Source organism: Nannospalax galili, unplaced genomic scaffold (assembly GCF_000622305.1).
Source record: "Nannospalax galili isolate Female #2095 unplaced genomic scaffold, S.galili_v1.0 scaffold290, whole genome shotgun sequence".
Classification (NCBI taxonomy): Eukaryota; Metazoa; Chordata; class Mammalia; order Rodentia; family Spalacidae; genus Nannospalax; species Nannospalax galili.
In genome coordinates, this window is record NW_008331486.1 from 5,556,971 (window position 1) to 5,573,036 (window position 16,066).

The 16,066-nt window shown below is 46.0% G+C and overlaps 1 pseudogene; it reads right to left on the reverse strand.

Moving 5' to 3' along the window:
• Positions 1 to 14,754: 14,754 nt before the first annotated feature.
• Positions 14,755 to 15,724, reverse strand: LOC103727425 (annotated as a pseudogene).
• Between the last annotated feature and the right edge of the window lie 342 nt (positions 15,725 to 16,066).

A 16,066-nucleotide genomic window follows, 5' to 3' on the forward strand; every position in this document is an offset into this window, starting at 1 on the left:
GTATTCAAGATGCAGATTCGCTGCTGGACTGGAGGGTATGTGTCTGGACATGTGAATCCTTTTCTGAGCCTGCTTCCCAGGAGCATGGGTAGCAATCAGTGTTTCTCTTATGTGAGGTTCCATAATGTAGAAAGCACAGCCAGACTGGGGAAAAGGCATACTAGTAGTCTCTGTTGTTACCAGGTAGCTCCTTCTACGGGTGGGAAAGTAGAGGCCTAAAGCCTTTGGTTTTTTAAAAAAAATTATACTTATTTATGTAGGTGGGTGCATGCACTACTGTGCAAATGTGGAGGTCAGGGGCTACTTGTGAGAATCAGTTCTCTTTCTACCAAGTGGGTCCTGGGGATTGAACTCTGGTAGTCAGACTTGGCAGCAAACACCTTTACCTGCTGAGCCATCTTGCCAGCCCAACTTTAGGTAACTATTATCATAGCTTTTGGGTTTTTTTTGAGACACAGTGTCCCTGTGTCTCTAGCCCAGGTCAGCCTCAAACTGGCTATGTAGCCAAGGATGATCCTGAACTCCTAATCCTACCACCTTCACCTCCTGAGCCCTGTGATTACAGGCTTGTGCTAAGTCAGACTTGGCCTAGAGGGTTTAAATTCCTTGGCCTAGAGGACTGGAGTCTTGACTTTGGCCCCCAGGCTCAGAGGACTAAGCCCTACTGCCTACATAGCACAAGGGCTGCCATTAATCTTCTCCTGACTGGGCCTGTTCCACAAGGGAAAAGCCTGTAGCTACCTGAGCCCCTGATGGGATTTCAGAAGAGTCACCAAGGATGTCTGAAGGTCTTGTTCTCTCAGGCCACTCCAACAGGAAGTAGAGTGGGCCTTGCTGTCAGACTTGGCTCCATTCAAAGGCTGGGAACCCAGGAAATGTTCCTTCCCTAACTTCCCAGATAGTTCAGAAAGTGTGGTACTTGCCAATCATGGTGGTGCATGCCTTTAATCCCAGCACTCGGGAGGCAGAGGCAGGCAGATCTCTGTGAGTTCAAGGCCAGCCTGGTCTATATAGCGAGTTCCAGGCCAGCTGGGGCTACAGGGAGACCCTGTCTCAAAAAGATAAATAAATAAATCGAAAAAAATTTTAAATAGAAATAAGAAAGTGTGATACCAGGAAAGGAAGGATGCTAGATTTGAGGTGAGACAACCTCAAGTCAGAATACTAGCTTCTGTACTGTAGTGCCCACCTGTAGCTAAGGGAGTCAACCCACTATTTTTCTAAAATGATGGCTAAATTTGTTTTCTCCCCCATCTAGAAGCTTTTGAGAGGGAACTGACACTGATTCTAACCACTCCAACAGTTATCAAAGTGCCTGAAAGCAAATCCTAAATCCATCACTCTTGAGTCCAGCCTTGGCAGACAAAGAAAAATGAGGAGGAACCCAATAGAGGATGCTTTTGGACGCTCTTGTCAAGAAATTCCAATGGACTGTCATATGAACATTTGAAATTTGCCCTGTTCTGACCTTTTTCTAGTTCCCTGCCTAGAACTTGCAATGCTAAAAAAACAAAACAAAACAAAAAACTAGCTCTGCCGGTATATTGGAATAGGGTCTCAGGTTTGTGGCATTTTGGCATAGGATCTACAAATGGCAGTTTGGTACTGTATGGTATAGTGAGAACAGGACCACTTGCCTTACAGCTTACAGAACCGAGTTTAAAATCTGCCCAACACACTATTGGCTACTTGTGTCTTACAAACTTTGGGTAAAGTTTCGCATGTATAGAAAAGACACTTGAAGAACCTGCTATTGGGAGTTTTTAGAGTTAAAGCTTGGGTCCTGACAAGACTAGGCTGCCTGTCCTCAGTATGCCAACTAAAAAGACAACAGTGACGAGCAGAGAAAGGAGGGTTCTTCGGTGCGACCACATTGAAGAGGAGCAATAGTGAAGTCCAGCAAGCCCCCCCAAGTCCATCATCAGGCTGCTGACATGAGATTCAGATTTGAATAGGGGTGAGAGGCTTATATAGGTATAGAATATTTTCACTCCTGTCAGGACAGTTACAAGTTGAGCATGGTGGCACATGCCTGTAATCCCTACACTTGGGAGACTGAGGCAGGAGGATCCCAACAAGGTCAACACTATCTCAAAAAGAAAGTGGGAAAGGGAGGAAAGAAATCTCAAAGGAAACACCTTAAACTGCCACCTCTGAACCACCATTTCTTTACTTGCAACTTTTCTAGAATGTTGTGAGCATTTCACAAAGTTGAGCTATGAAAGAATTGGGGCTGGAGAGGAAAGGGGATCTGAGCAGGTGGTCAGTGAGGCTCTCTAGCTTTGCTCTGTATTCCTTTGACTCCCAGATTCCCAAGCATGGCCCGTCCTACCTCACTGAGGCCCTCATCAGGCACCTAAGGGATCTGATGCTGAGCAAGACCTTTTCAGAAAAGAGGTTTAGAGAAAAAGGTCTAGGTCACTGTGATGGAGATTGCCTGGGCCAGGGTTCTGGATTCAGATGGAGTCCCCAAGGGATGCCTCTTGGCAGAATCACCTCTGCCAAGACTTCACTAGTTCAGGGAACCTAGGCACAGGAAACCTTGAGGGCAGAGGCATAAGTTGGCATATTTGGGAGATTCCAGGTGACTGGAGTGGAAGAAGTAGAGGGGCCAAAAAGATGGTTGATGCCGGGTGTGGTGGCGCACGCCTTTAATCCCAGTAAGCAGATCTCTCTGTGAGATCGAGGCCAGGTCTCCATAGGAAGTTCCAGGCCATCTGGGGCTTCAGAAAGACCCTGTCTCAAAAAGATGAAAAAAGGGGAGGAGAGTGAGATAGGTAGGGCCTGACCACATGAATTTAAAAATCTAAGAATTTAGATTTTACTGTAAACCCAAAGGGAAGCAAAATATGTGACACGTGTCTGTAATCACAGCCCGGAAAGCAGGGGCAGAATTGCTGCAAGTTGGAGGTCATTCTGAAGTATGTAGAAAGTTCTAGGCCAGAGGCACAGATGGAGGCTGTTTCAGCTAGTCCTGTAGGCAGAGCCAAAGTGATAGGAAGAGAAAGGGGAACACCTTTCACGAGAAACACTGGTAACACTTCCAAAGCTATGATAATAGTTACCCAAAGTTGGGTTGGCAAGATCGCTTGGTGGCTAAAAGTGCTTGCTACATGCAAGCCTGACAGCCGGAGTTTGATCTTTGTACCCTCTATGGGAAAAGAGAACTGACTCCTGAAAGTCATCCTTTGACTTCCTCACGAAGTCCACCAGCCTCTGCCTCCCAAGTGCAGAGATTAAAGACATGGAACCACCATACCTGGCAAGGTTCTTGAAGTCGAGAAATAAAGCATAGGATCTGGCATGGGAAAAGAATAGAAGGGAATGAAGGAATTTAATGTGACCACAGTCTCCAAATGACAGCCAGAGGAAGCAAGAGCACCTCCGAGAATCCTTACCTTCTCTGGGACTTAGCTTTCAGTCCCATTAACAGCAAGGCCGCACAAGGTCAGACACTTCATCCACAGGGTCCCCTTATCCAGTTAAAGGCCTGCACGTGATAAGCACTCCAAAAATGTCATTTTGACCAAGTATGATGCTGCACACCTTTAATTCTAACACTTGGGAGGCAGAGGCAGGCAGATCTCTGAGTTCAAGGCCAGCCTGGTCTACATAGTGATTTCCAGGCCAGCTGGGGCTACAGGAAGACCCTCTCTCAAAGCAAAAAAGAAAGGATCACAATTCCTTTTCATACATCACCCAATTGCAGTGTTTTCACATGCATGATAGATGTACAAACCAGCCTGGTTTACACAGTGAGTTCCAGACCTGCCAGGCTCCATAAAGAAACTCTGCCTGCAAACAAGAACAGATACAAGCAGGAGATGGTCCTGACACAGTGTATATAATAGGAAGATACTGGAAGGAACCTAATGTGTAGCAGGAGGAAGAGGGAGGCCTCAAGGACAAGGACTGTGTCCTCTGCTCCATCTGGGGCACTCAGAACAACATGTACTGTACACTAAGGTTCAATAAGTGTACTGTGAAGGCAGGTGGCATCAATAAGAACCTGGGAAGCTTTAGAGGAGACTGGTGATGTGTGTGCCGAGGTGGAAGGTAACAGCCCTTTCTCACATAGCAGTCTATAAAGAACAAAATGATGATGATGATTAGTCTTTTTGAGACAGGGTCTCCTGTAGCCCCAGCTGTCCTGGAACTCACTATGTAGACCAGGCTGGCCTCGAACTCAAGGAGATCCGCCTGCCTCTGCCTCCCAAGTGCTGGGATTAAAGGTATGCACCACCATGCCGGCCCAAAACAAGCTTATATTTGTGAAGAAAAATGGAGACGCTTATGTGAGCATAGAAAAGAATCTTGAAGGTTTACACCCCAAATGGTTCTAAGCAGCTTCCGTCCGAAAAGAGGTTTTAGGAAAACATGTTGATTTGAATGACTCTTCCTGCCTGTTCTGGGTGGAGTGTGGCTCAGTGGTATAGCACTTGCCTAGGATTTGTGAAACGTGGAGTTTGAGACCTAGCACCATACACATGCACCAAATTATTATTACTATTGCTTTCTGAGATAGGGTCTCTCTGTAAGGCCCTGGAACTTGCTATGTAGAGTAGGCTAGCCTTGAATTTACAGAGATCTGCCTGCCTTTGCCTCTCAGGTGCTGGGATTAAAGGCCTGCACCCCTACTACACCCAGCTGGCCTTGAATTTCTGATCTTCCTGTCTCCACTTCCCAGGTGCTAGGATGAGAAGCAGGTACCACCATGCCCAGTTTATGCAGTTCTGGAGATTGGACCCAGGGCTTTGTACACACTAACTAAGCGAGCACTCTACAATTGAGCTACATCCTCAAGCACTAAATTAGCTTTATCATTTAACAATATATAATTATAAGAATATTATAAACAAAAGCCCTTCCAGGTTTCTCTTTGTATAAAAGCCAAGTTCTTAGCCTGACATTTCAGACCCTTCTAGGAGCAGCTGCTCAGCCCCTCTCCTTTAGACCCTTGCAACCCTATTACCCAAAGCTGCCTAGCTCACCACCTGGCCACGTGATAATGTCGCTCACTGTCTGGCTGTAGCCCAAGTACGCACCTTCTCTATCAGATATAATGCCTGCTCTCTGCCCTGTGTCCTGTGAAGATGAGGGCTGGGCTTCTTTTGCTGTCTTCCCAGGGCTTAAAATTATACCTGGTGCATTAATTGGAGGAAGGAGAGGGAGGGAGGGAAAGAAACAAGAAGGGAGAGAGAGAGAAGCAAAGATCAAAAGAGAGAAAAAGAGAAACTGAGGTACTGATGGTAAATGTCACTTGCCCAAATGCCCCTGAGGGCAGCTACCCAGCTGGCTCAGGCTTCTGACGCCTAACACCCAGCACAGAGCCTTCACACAGCCATGCCACACCAAGCGCCTTCCTGGCCCTGCTTGCCAACGGCAGTCCGTGCTGATTCACCAGTGACTAGGCTTCAACTATTTGCAGAACCGGAATGTCAGCCAAGCCACCGAAGCCGCTGACCAAGGGCATATTGATTTGTCCCAGGCTCCTTGCTGCCATCTGAACCAGTCACACGAGAAGATAAAGGCTCCAAAGAACTTGCCCATGGCAATCCATCCTGCTTAAGCCTCCCATGGCCAAGTCCACAAGTCCTTTGGGTAATCGTCCAACTCTGCCCTTCCCAAAACCAAGCCTGACCATCACTCACAGGGGGTGGTCATGGTTCACAGCACGAGATTTAGAGTCAAACTGTCCTGTGTCTAGCCCAAAGCTTACTGAGTCAAAGGGTGTTTGCATATTACTGTTGAGAGATGCCCCCAAGCTGCCTTCTAAAACGGTTAGACTGCCATGCCATTGACATAGCCCACTAACATACAACAAAGTGGTCAAAAGAGGTCAAAAGAGGCTGTCAGATCTCCTGGGACTAGAGCTATGGACAGTTGTTAGCTACCATGTAGGTGCTAGGATTCAAACCTGGGTCTTCCGCAAGAACAACCAGTGTTCTTAACCACTGAGCCATCTCTCCACCTCCACAAAGCTGTATTTTTGTGCTTACCTACCTTTCATTAGCTTATTTTTCTACTTTTGGCTAGATGAATTTCTTCTGTAAATTACCCATTTTAAAATGCAGATAAGATTTTATTATTTGAGTAGCTTATGTTATGGATAGCAACTACTGTTACATATGTTAAAGACTTGTTCCCATTTAACAAATTATCTTCCTTTAGCATTAGTTTAGTATTGTTTTGCCTTACCAGCCCCAGCTAAGAGACAGGAATTAATCTACTAAAGTGTGTACTGGACTGGGAGTCAGGAGCGCAGGTTTTGACTTTTGTTACCCTTTTTTTGTTAGTGGCGATGGTTCTATTACATTTAGTTTCTTGTGTGTGCATGCACCCATATGACATAGCACTCATATGAAAATCAGAAGACAATTTACAGGAGTCTTCTCTCCTTCTATCATGTGAGGCATGAGGCTCAAATTCAGGTAACACGCTTACCTACTGAGCCATTTCACTGACTCTGTTTATTCAGGTTTTTTTGTTTCTTTGTTTGTGTGTGTTTGAGACAGGGTCTCCCAGTTAGCCTAGAACTCCCAGTGTAGACCAAGATGATCTCACCTTGCTCCACCTGTCTCAGCCTCCCAAGTGCTGGCATTAAAGGCCTACACCACCATGCTCCGTCCTATTTAGTGTATGTTGAGACGGCTTCCCATAACCCACACTGGCCTCAGACTTGTTACAAGGCTGGTCTTAAACTCCTGATCCTCCTGCCTGTCTCTCAAGTACTGGGATTCCAGGCATATCTGTCATACCTGTTTCTGATTCCCACCTTCCTTCTCTGACTTGCAACAGTCTCTGATGGGCCTCTCTTTCTGTTTTTGTTGTTTTGTTTTCCTGATTTTTTTAAGACAAGGTCTCCAGTAACCCAGGCTGGGCTTAAACATGCTACAGAGCTGAAGGTAATCTTGAGCTATTTTTTTTTTTTACTTTTACAATTTAGTCATTTTTTTGTGTATGTGTTTTACTTTCATCTATCTATCTATCTATATATATATGCATTGTGTGTGTGTGTGTGTGTGTGTGTAACATGTCATGCAGTGCCTGTGGAAGCCAGAAGAAGGCGTCAGATTCAGATTCCCTGAAACTGGAATTACAGATGGTTGTTAGCCACCATGTTGGTGCTGGGAACGGAAACCAGGGTCCTCTGTAAGAACAGCTAGTGCTCTTAACTGCTGAGCCATCTCTCCAGCACCACTGAGCTCATTTTTAAAGTTACATTTATTTATTTGTGTCTATGTTTGTATGTAGGTACAAAGGTGCCACACCAGCATATATTACATGCCACACCGACACAGACTCTCCAACTCTCCTTCTACCATGTAGGTCCTGGGACTCAGACTTGGGCCATCAGACTTGGTGGCAAGTATCTTCATCCCCTAGGCCATCTTGCACTGTTTATTATATGTATATATGTGGCACATGTGGAAATCAGAGGACAACTTGCAGGAGTCCCTTCTTCCATCATGTGGGTCCCAGGCTGGAATTCAAGTTGTCAGGCTTGGTGACAAGCACCTTTGCCTGCTCAGTCATCTCTTGGCCCATAGCCTTGAACTTCTGATCTTCCTGCCTCTACCTCCTGAATGCTAAGATTATCACCATTCACTACCATGCCCAGTTTATGGTGCTGCGATGGAACCCAGGACTTTGTGCATGCTAGGCAAGCACTCTACCAACTGAGCTACATTCTCCAACCCTCCCCTCCTGTTAATTTAAAGGTTCTGAGGCCTGTCCACTTCCATGGTCTAGACCAGCACTGTCCAACAGAACTTTGTAAGGAGATAGAAGTGTTCCACATCTGCACCATCCAGTGTGCATGGCAACTGCTAGACATCTGTGATTGTGAGCACATGAAATGTGGCTGGGGGGTGGGCTGGAGAGGTGAATAAGAGCACTGGCTGCTCTTGCAGAGGACCCAGGTACGATTCCCAGCACCCATATGGTGACTAACAACCGTCCATAACTCCTGTTCCAGGGGATCCAACGCCCTCTTCTGACATCCGTGGACATTGCACAACACAGGTGCACTTACATACATGCAGACAATATACTCATACACATAAAATAAAAATAATAGAGGCTAGAGAGGTGGCTCAGCGGTTAAGAGCACTGACTGCTCTTGCAGAGGACCCAGGTTCAATTTCTAGCACCCACATAGCAGCTATGAACCACCCTTAACTCCAGTTCCAGGGGAATCCGAAGCCCTCTTCTGACCACCCTGGCATTGTACAACACGGGTACACTCACATACATGCAGGCAATACACTCATATACATAAAATAAAAATAATAAAATATTAAAATAATAAAATATTTAGAAATGAGGCCAGTAGGGCTAAGGAACTGATTTCTCCATTTCTTTTTCTTTTGTTTCTCTGTATTTTGAGACAGTTTCACGATACAGCCCAGGCTGGACTAGAACTTACTGTAGGCCAGGCTGGCCTTTAGCTTGCACACATCCCACTTTCAGGTCCCAAAAACAAAGTTTTTGACTTCATTTAATTCAGATTTAAAATATAAATAGCACTAGATAGCTAGTAACCGCCATATTGGAAAGGACAGGTATAGAGGTCCCAGGCTTCTAAGGGAGCTGCAGTAGAGAACAGTAATAAGGTAGGGCCTGGGAAGTCCCTGGGTCAGCTCACTCTAGCTCTCTCAGCCTCAGTTTCCCCATCTGTTCAGTGGTGCCCACAGCAGTTTTGATTTGTGAATGCATGTAAAAGCCTAGGCCTGACCTGGCAAACATCAGGCCAGATTCCTGGGATGACATGTGGGAGGGAATGTGTTTGCCCAGAGACCCAAGATGGCTTTCCCAGAGCTGCCTACCTCTCTCACTTCCTCTCCAGGGCCTACTCTACCTTCTGCACCGGGGCTTCAGGTCTGGAAGGCCTCCTTAGGCCTGCACACAGCCACAGGGCAAAGTATCCTGCTGTAGCCTGAGTTCCTAGCCACGGAGAGCTGGCCCCACCCTGGGGATGCTGCCATTTGCTCAACTTAGAGATAGGCCCAGCAGCTCTCATCCTTATCCACATCTGCCTCCTACTCCTGCTTTCCAAGGTCTGTCCAGCCCTTCATTCATTCATATCATTCATTCACAGATATTATCATGTGCTTTGGGGCTGAAGCCGAAGAGATACAGGAAAACATGGCCCACATGGTGATAGGTCATGTACCTGGTTGGTGGTGTTTGGCAGCAGTGCCAGGTGTATTAGAACACAGAGGGGCCTGATGTGGTATGAGCAGGCAGGGCAGGCTTCCCTGAGGAAATGGTAGAAGTCAACCAGGGGAATGAAGAGCACTGATGGAGGGGACACAGCTAACTGTCAGGACCTGCAAGGGGCATGGATAAGGCTAGAAAGGCAGGCAGGCCCAATCCCACAAGAGGATTTGGAGACTACATTAATGATGCTGTAGTTTTATCTAAGTAGTGAGGAGCCATGCGAGGAATCGGAGGGGATGGATGGTACACCCAGGTCAGAGCCCCATGTGGCCTTTGCCACACTCCCTCATCTCACTCTCTCCACCTGCTGTCTGGGTCTCAAAACAGCTCATAAACACACAGTTGCCAGGATCTGCCAGGACCAAACTTCTAAGATGTGACTTGGGTTCAGATCCCAGCCCTGCCACTCCTTGGCTCTATGAGTCAAGGAAATTATTAATCTCTTTCATCTTCAATTTCTTCCCCTGTAAAATAGAAAAAAGGCCACTTTGCAGTTACATAAGCCAGCAGGGAAAAGGGTACGATACAGTCACTTAGGAAGTGGAGTCTGACCTAATTCCTTCTGTGAGAGCTGGGGAGGAGTGGGCTGACTGAGATCTCTCTTGCACAGGCTGACAGAGTGCTAGGCTATCTCCAGGAAAGCCTGCTGAACCTAGACTTGGTCTTCTGGATCTTTCCACACCCACACCCAGAGCCCAGGAAGAGTTGGCTGCAGGCATGGAGCTTATATAACCTGGCAGGCACTCAGTACCTTTCACCTGGTGATCAGGGCTGTGTTCACCAAGGAGAGGTGCTCCTGGGTCACCGCCCTGCCCTTATACACCTGCACACACAGCTCTTCAGTATTCGCTGAGCTCTGTACGTTTTGTTAAATTCTTAGTCACAGTTCTTAGGAAGCGTGGATGGTGACGTTTAGTGGTGAAGTACTGGGAAACTGAGAGCAATGGGGGACAGATGGGACAGTGGAGCCTCAGGAATTGACATCTAACCAGAGTGCGAGTGGCTAATTCTGTACCTATCAGCTCTGGAATATGAAGCCTGTTGCCTGGTATCTCTGAGCCTCAGTTTTCTTACCTGTGAAATGGGTTTTATGTTCCTACTAGCCTCATGGAGTTCTTTTGAGGATTTGACAGGGTTCAAAAGAAGTCACTGTACAATATATAATATAGAATGCACTCTGTGTTATATATTGCATATAAAGGGCTTTGTGAATTACCTGGCAGATGTAAGCATGTCACAGACTTTGGCTCTTAACAGACCTTGGTGTTGGTATTGGTGTTTTATTTTGAGATAGAATTTCGTAGATCCGAGGCTGGCTTCAGACTTGACAGGAAGCCACAGAAGACCTTGAATTCCTGATCCTTCTGTGGCCCCTCCCTTAGTATGGGATTACAGGGGTGCACCAGCTCGCCTGGGTTTTGAAGTGCTGAGGATCAAACCAAAGCCTTGTGCATGCTAGGCAAGCACTTTACCTACTGAGCCACGCCTCAGCCCAGCCCTCCACATTTGGTAATGTACCTTTTCTACCCAGCCAACCCTCCCCAGTGACAGTAGAACACTTATACTGTTGGGGTTTCCCATGTATCCCAACTTCCTGAAAGCCCAGAATCAGGGGCTGAGAGCTGAATACCGTAGATTTTAATCTCCTAATTCACCTTGGGGCCCTGCTGCTTCCCCTACCTTGATCCCTACTTGGGGAACCGTGGAGTAGCAGACAGGGTTTGCTGCCTGCTCTAGGCTCTCTGCACTCTGATTCTGCCTCACAGACTCAGAGACCCAAAACCTTGTACCTGCCCTTGATTCGTTCATACAATTAACACAGATCACCGCAGATTCAAATTCTGCCTCTGCCACTTGACTGAGTGACTTTGAGCAAATTGCTTAACTTCCCTATGCTTCCATTTCCCCACCTCTAAAATGTGAATCATCGCTGTGCCCATTTCACAGGTGTTTGTGAGTCCTGAATGAGTGTGTATTTGTGAAGTACAGAGAATGGCACTGTTCCATTAAGCCCAAAATACAGTATCCACCCCATGCCCAGTGCTGTCGTGGGCACTGGGTGAGAAGGGTAAGCTATAGGATAGGCCCCAAGGTTTGTTGTGGCAGGGGGACAGAAATCAACATCTTTTTTTTTTTTTTTTTTAAACAGGGTCTCCTTGTAGCCCCAACTGGCCTGGAGCTCATTATGTAGACCAGGCTGGCCTCGAACTGACAGAGATCCCCCTGCCTTTGCCTCCCAAGTGCTAGGGCTAAGGTGTGTGCCACCATGCCCAGCAGAAATCAGTATCTTTTTTTTTTTTTTTCTTTTTGAAGCAGGGTCTCCCTGTAGCCCCAGCTGTCCTGGAACTCACTATGTAGACCAGGCTGGCCTTGAACTCACAGAGATCGCCTGCCTCTGCCTCTCAAGTGCTGCGACTACAGGTGTGTGCCACCAAGCCTGGCTAGAAATCAGTATCTTAATGTGCAGCCCCAAGACAGCTTAATGTTTGCTACAGTGCTAGGGACCAGCTTTATTTAAAGATCCTGCTGTCCCCTGATTTTTCTTTCTTTTTAAAAATATTTTATTATTTTTTATTTTGTGTATAAGTGTATTATCTGCATGTGTGTAAATGCACCCAGGTCATGCAATGCCTGTGGAGGTCAGAAGAATGTGTCAAATTCCCCTGAAACTGGAGTTACTAATGATTGTTAGCCGCCAGTAGGTGGCTGAGAATGGAACCCAGGTTCTCTGTAAGAACAGCCAGTGCTCTTAACCACTGAACCATCTCTCCAGCCCCCTGCCCCCACCCCGTTCTTTCTTGAAACCACAGTCTCCTAGTCTTTCTAGAACAACTGTAACATAATTCTGTTTTGATCTCAGCCTGAGTACTGTGCCCTGGGCTAATTATCTGCTGTAATACCAGCAATCATCTTCCCAAGCCACCTTTATCCTCTGTGTTTCACAGGGGGAATGAAGGTCCAGTGAGGTATGTCTGCCTCCAACCCAGGGGTTGTACATGGCAGGGGCCAGGGAATGACCACTAAACAGATGGGCAAATGTACAACTCAACCCAAGGATGTCAAGGGGCTAAATGTTAAAGCAGGAGTCCAGAGCTCTGAAGCTCCCAGTGGACAGCATCTTCCTCATCACCTGTGACTGCTGCACTGAGCTTAGTAGAAACATCCCGGTTGGTCTTGTAGGCTCTTCCCTTCCTCCCGCTCATCCTCCTCCTCTTCCTCCTCTTCTTCCTCTTCTTCCTCCTCTTTTCCCTCCTCCTTCTTCCTCTCTGTCTCTGTCTCTGTGTTTGTCTCTCTCTTCCTCTCTCTCAAGATTTTATTTTTCCATTCACATGTATTTCATGTGTCTGTGTAGTGCCCAAATAGGCTAGAAGACTGTGTTAGATCCCCTGGGGATGGCCTTACACATGGTTGTGAGCTGCTTTACATGGGTATTAAGAACCAAATTTGAGTCCTCTGCAAGAGTAGGAAGCTTTAAAAAACTATTATGTGTAAGCCAGGCATCATGGCACATGCCTTTAATCCTATCACTTGGGAGGCAGAGGCAGGCAGATCTCTGTGAGATGGAGGTCAGCCTGGTCTACATAGAGTTTTCCAGGCAGCTTTAGAGAGATTCTGTCAAACAAAAACAAACACCCAAACTCAGGGCTGGAAAGATGGCTCAGCAACTAAGAACACTGGCTGCTCTTACAGAAGATCCAGGTTCAAATCCCAGCACCCACATGGCAGCTAACAACCATCTGTAACTCCAGTTCCAGGGGATCCAATGTCCTCTTCTGACCTCCTTGGGCATTTCATGACACAGGTGCACTTATATACATTCTGGCAATACACTCAGACAAAAAATAAAAATAGCTGGGCATGGTGGCACACGGCTTTAATCCCAGCACTCGGGAGGCAGAGGCAGGCAGATCTCTGACTTTGAGGTCAGTGAATTCCAGGCCAGCTGGGGCTACAGGGAGACCCCCCCAAAAAAAAAAAAAAAAAAAAAAGGCCTACTTCAACAGAAGTAGAATTGGTGGGTCGTGTGATAAATTCTATTTTTTTTTTTTTTTTTGGTTTTTTTGAGACAGGGTCTCCCTGTAGCCCCAGCTGTCCTGGAACTCACTATGTAGACCAGGCTGGCCTTGAACTCACAGAGATCTGCCTGCCTCTGCCTCCTGAGTGCTGGAATTAAAGGCATGTGCCACCATGCCTGGCTCTTAAAATTTTTTTAAATTTATTTTTATTTTATGTGTATGAGTGTTTTGCCTGCATGTAGGTAAGTGCATCACGTGTGCAGTGCCCACAGAGGCCAGAAGAGGACATCAGAGCCCCCTGGAACTGGAGTTATAGATGATTGTTAGCTGACATGTGGGTGCTGGGCACTGAATCCAAGTCCTCTGGAAGAGCATATCTCTCTAACCCTGATTTTTAATTTTCTACTATACTGTTTTACACAGCAATTATGCTGTTTTTTTTTCTATGCAAAGGTCCTAGTTTCTCACCACCAACATTTGGTATTTTCTAGGTGTTTTGTGACAGTCATGTTTCCCAAGCTGGCTTCAGGCTTGCTATGTAGCCAAGCATGATCTCGAACTCTTGATCCTCCTGCCTCTACCTCCTAAATGCTGGGATTACAAGTGTAATCCATAAAACTCCAACTTTGGTGGAGTTTGGGACTGAAACCAGGGTTTTGTGCATGCTAGACCAGTATCTACCACTGAGCTGTATCCTCAGCCCTTTTTTTTTTTTCACCTTGAGACAGGGTCTCACCAAGCTGTCCAGGCCGACCTTGAACATCCAGTCTTGAGTGGTTGGGATTATACCCCTGCACCACCAGGTGCAGCTCACTGAGTGAACTTTTTATTTATTTATTTTTTACTTTATTTTTTTTTTTCTTTTTTTTTTTTTTTTTTTTTTTGAGATAGGGTCTCCCTGTAGCCCCGGCTGGTCTCAGAGATTTGCCTGCCTCTGCCTCCTGACTGCTGGAATTAAAGGCCTACACTGCCATGCCCTGCTTATGTTTTTGAGGTGCTAGCAATCGAACTCAGGAACTTGGGCATGCTAGGCAAGCACTCTACATTGAGTTACATCTTCAGCCCTGTGTATGTAATTTGCAACAATTTTAACTCATTTTGAGGGATTACATTTTTTTTCAGTTTTGAAAAATGCTTTATTTCAGAATTACATATTTCAAATATCTTCCAAAATACAGTTCCTAGGTCAGTATAAAAGAAAGCAAATTCAATAAGAAATTTAAATGATTAAATATGTTGCGCTAGTATATACATACACAATGCTAAGTAATAATAATTAGCCCTTGGAATTCATACCATCTCCCTTTCTCAACTAGAACTGCATGTAGGGTCTGTAGAGTTCTGTGTATGTAAGAGTGCGATGCTAGCCAGGCATGGTGGTGCATGCCTTTAGTCCCAGCACTTGGGAGGCAGAGGCAGCAGATCACTCTGTGAGTTCGAGGCCAGTCTGGTCTACAGAGTGAGTTCCAGGCACCTGGAACTAGAGGGAGACCCTGTCTCAAAAAGACAAAAAAAAAAAAAAAGTGCGATGCTCATTGCCTCAGCTTATAGCTATGGTAGTTTGTCTGCTGGAGTGTCGAACTTGAAGTCTGAGGGGAAGAGAACTGGAGCTCGAAGATAGATTAGTCTGTAGGACTGTCTTATTGTAACATTAGCAACACCAGAAATATCTCCAATTTCCTTCTGGGTTCTCTTCTCTGCTGACACCTATGAGGCCACGTATATAGCGGCCACAGCCATGGAGATGGGGCTCCTCCCAGGAACCAGGTCCAGCTCCACAGCCTTCCAGGTGATATGTATAGCTGCCATCTGTACTTGCTTAAGAAGACAAAGGTTGGAGCAGAACCTGGACATGAAGTCCCCAGTTGTAATCAAATCCACACTGGTTTCTAAAACTTTCAAAATAAGCTTAAAACAGTGACCAGTTTCTTTCTTGGAAATTCGTGATACAGCACATATTTCTTTAAATGTCCTTGGAACGCCTTCTTGTCTATAGGCGATACACAGGCAGAAGCTATGGTGTCTTAGCTCTTTCCTTCAGGCTCTTCTGCTCTTACACTTGCTTGAATAAATTATTTGTTCGATCGACTAACTATATTCCGAGCGACTTGAAAGCATTCATCATTGCTCCATCCGAACTACTCATTGTTCTCCGGTTCTGGTACTTAGAACTTCCAAACTCATCAAAACTGGCAGCTCCTGTACCCTTGCCAATCATGGTAGACAAATCTCCATCACTCAGAAGAGGATTTTGAGAATCTCCAACTCGAGATGGATCTTTTGTTGCTTTGTGGTTGTTGAAAGTTCTCCATTCAGATCCTACATCAGTAACCCTGTCACCTACAACCAGGCCGCATTCAGGACAGATCATGTCACCAGCTTGATAGTCCTCAACTAAAATTGCATCTGGATGATTTGGACACATGACTCTGGGGAGGGCATCCAAAGGGCTGGTCGATGCCATCTTGGCCACACCACTAACAGTAGTGCCCCAAACAGGAAATGACAGTGGCCAAAGGATTACATTTTTACTCTGCTAATATTGGTGTTTTGTTTTTTGAAGATTTTTTAAACATTTATCTATCTATCTATCTATCTATCTATCTATCTATCTATCTATCTATCTAATCAATCAATCTATCTATCTATCTATCTATCTATCTATCTATCTATCTATCTATCTATCTATCTATTGGTCTTTTTGAGAAAGGATCTCCCTGTAACCCCAGCTGTCCTGGAACTCACTATGTAGGCCAGGCTGGCCTTGAACTCATAGAGATCCACCTGCCTCTGCCTCCCAAGTGCTGGGATTAAAGGCATGCACCACC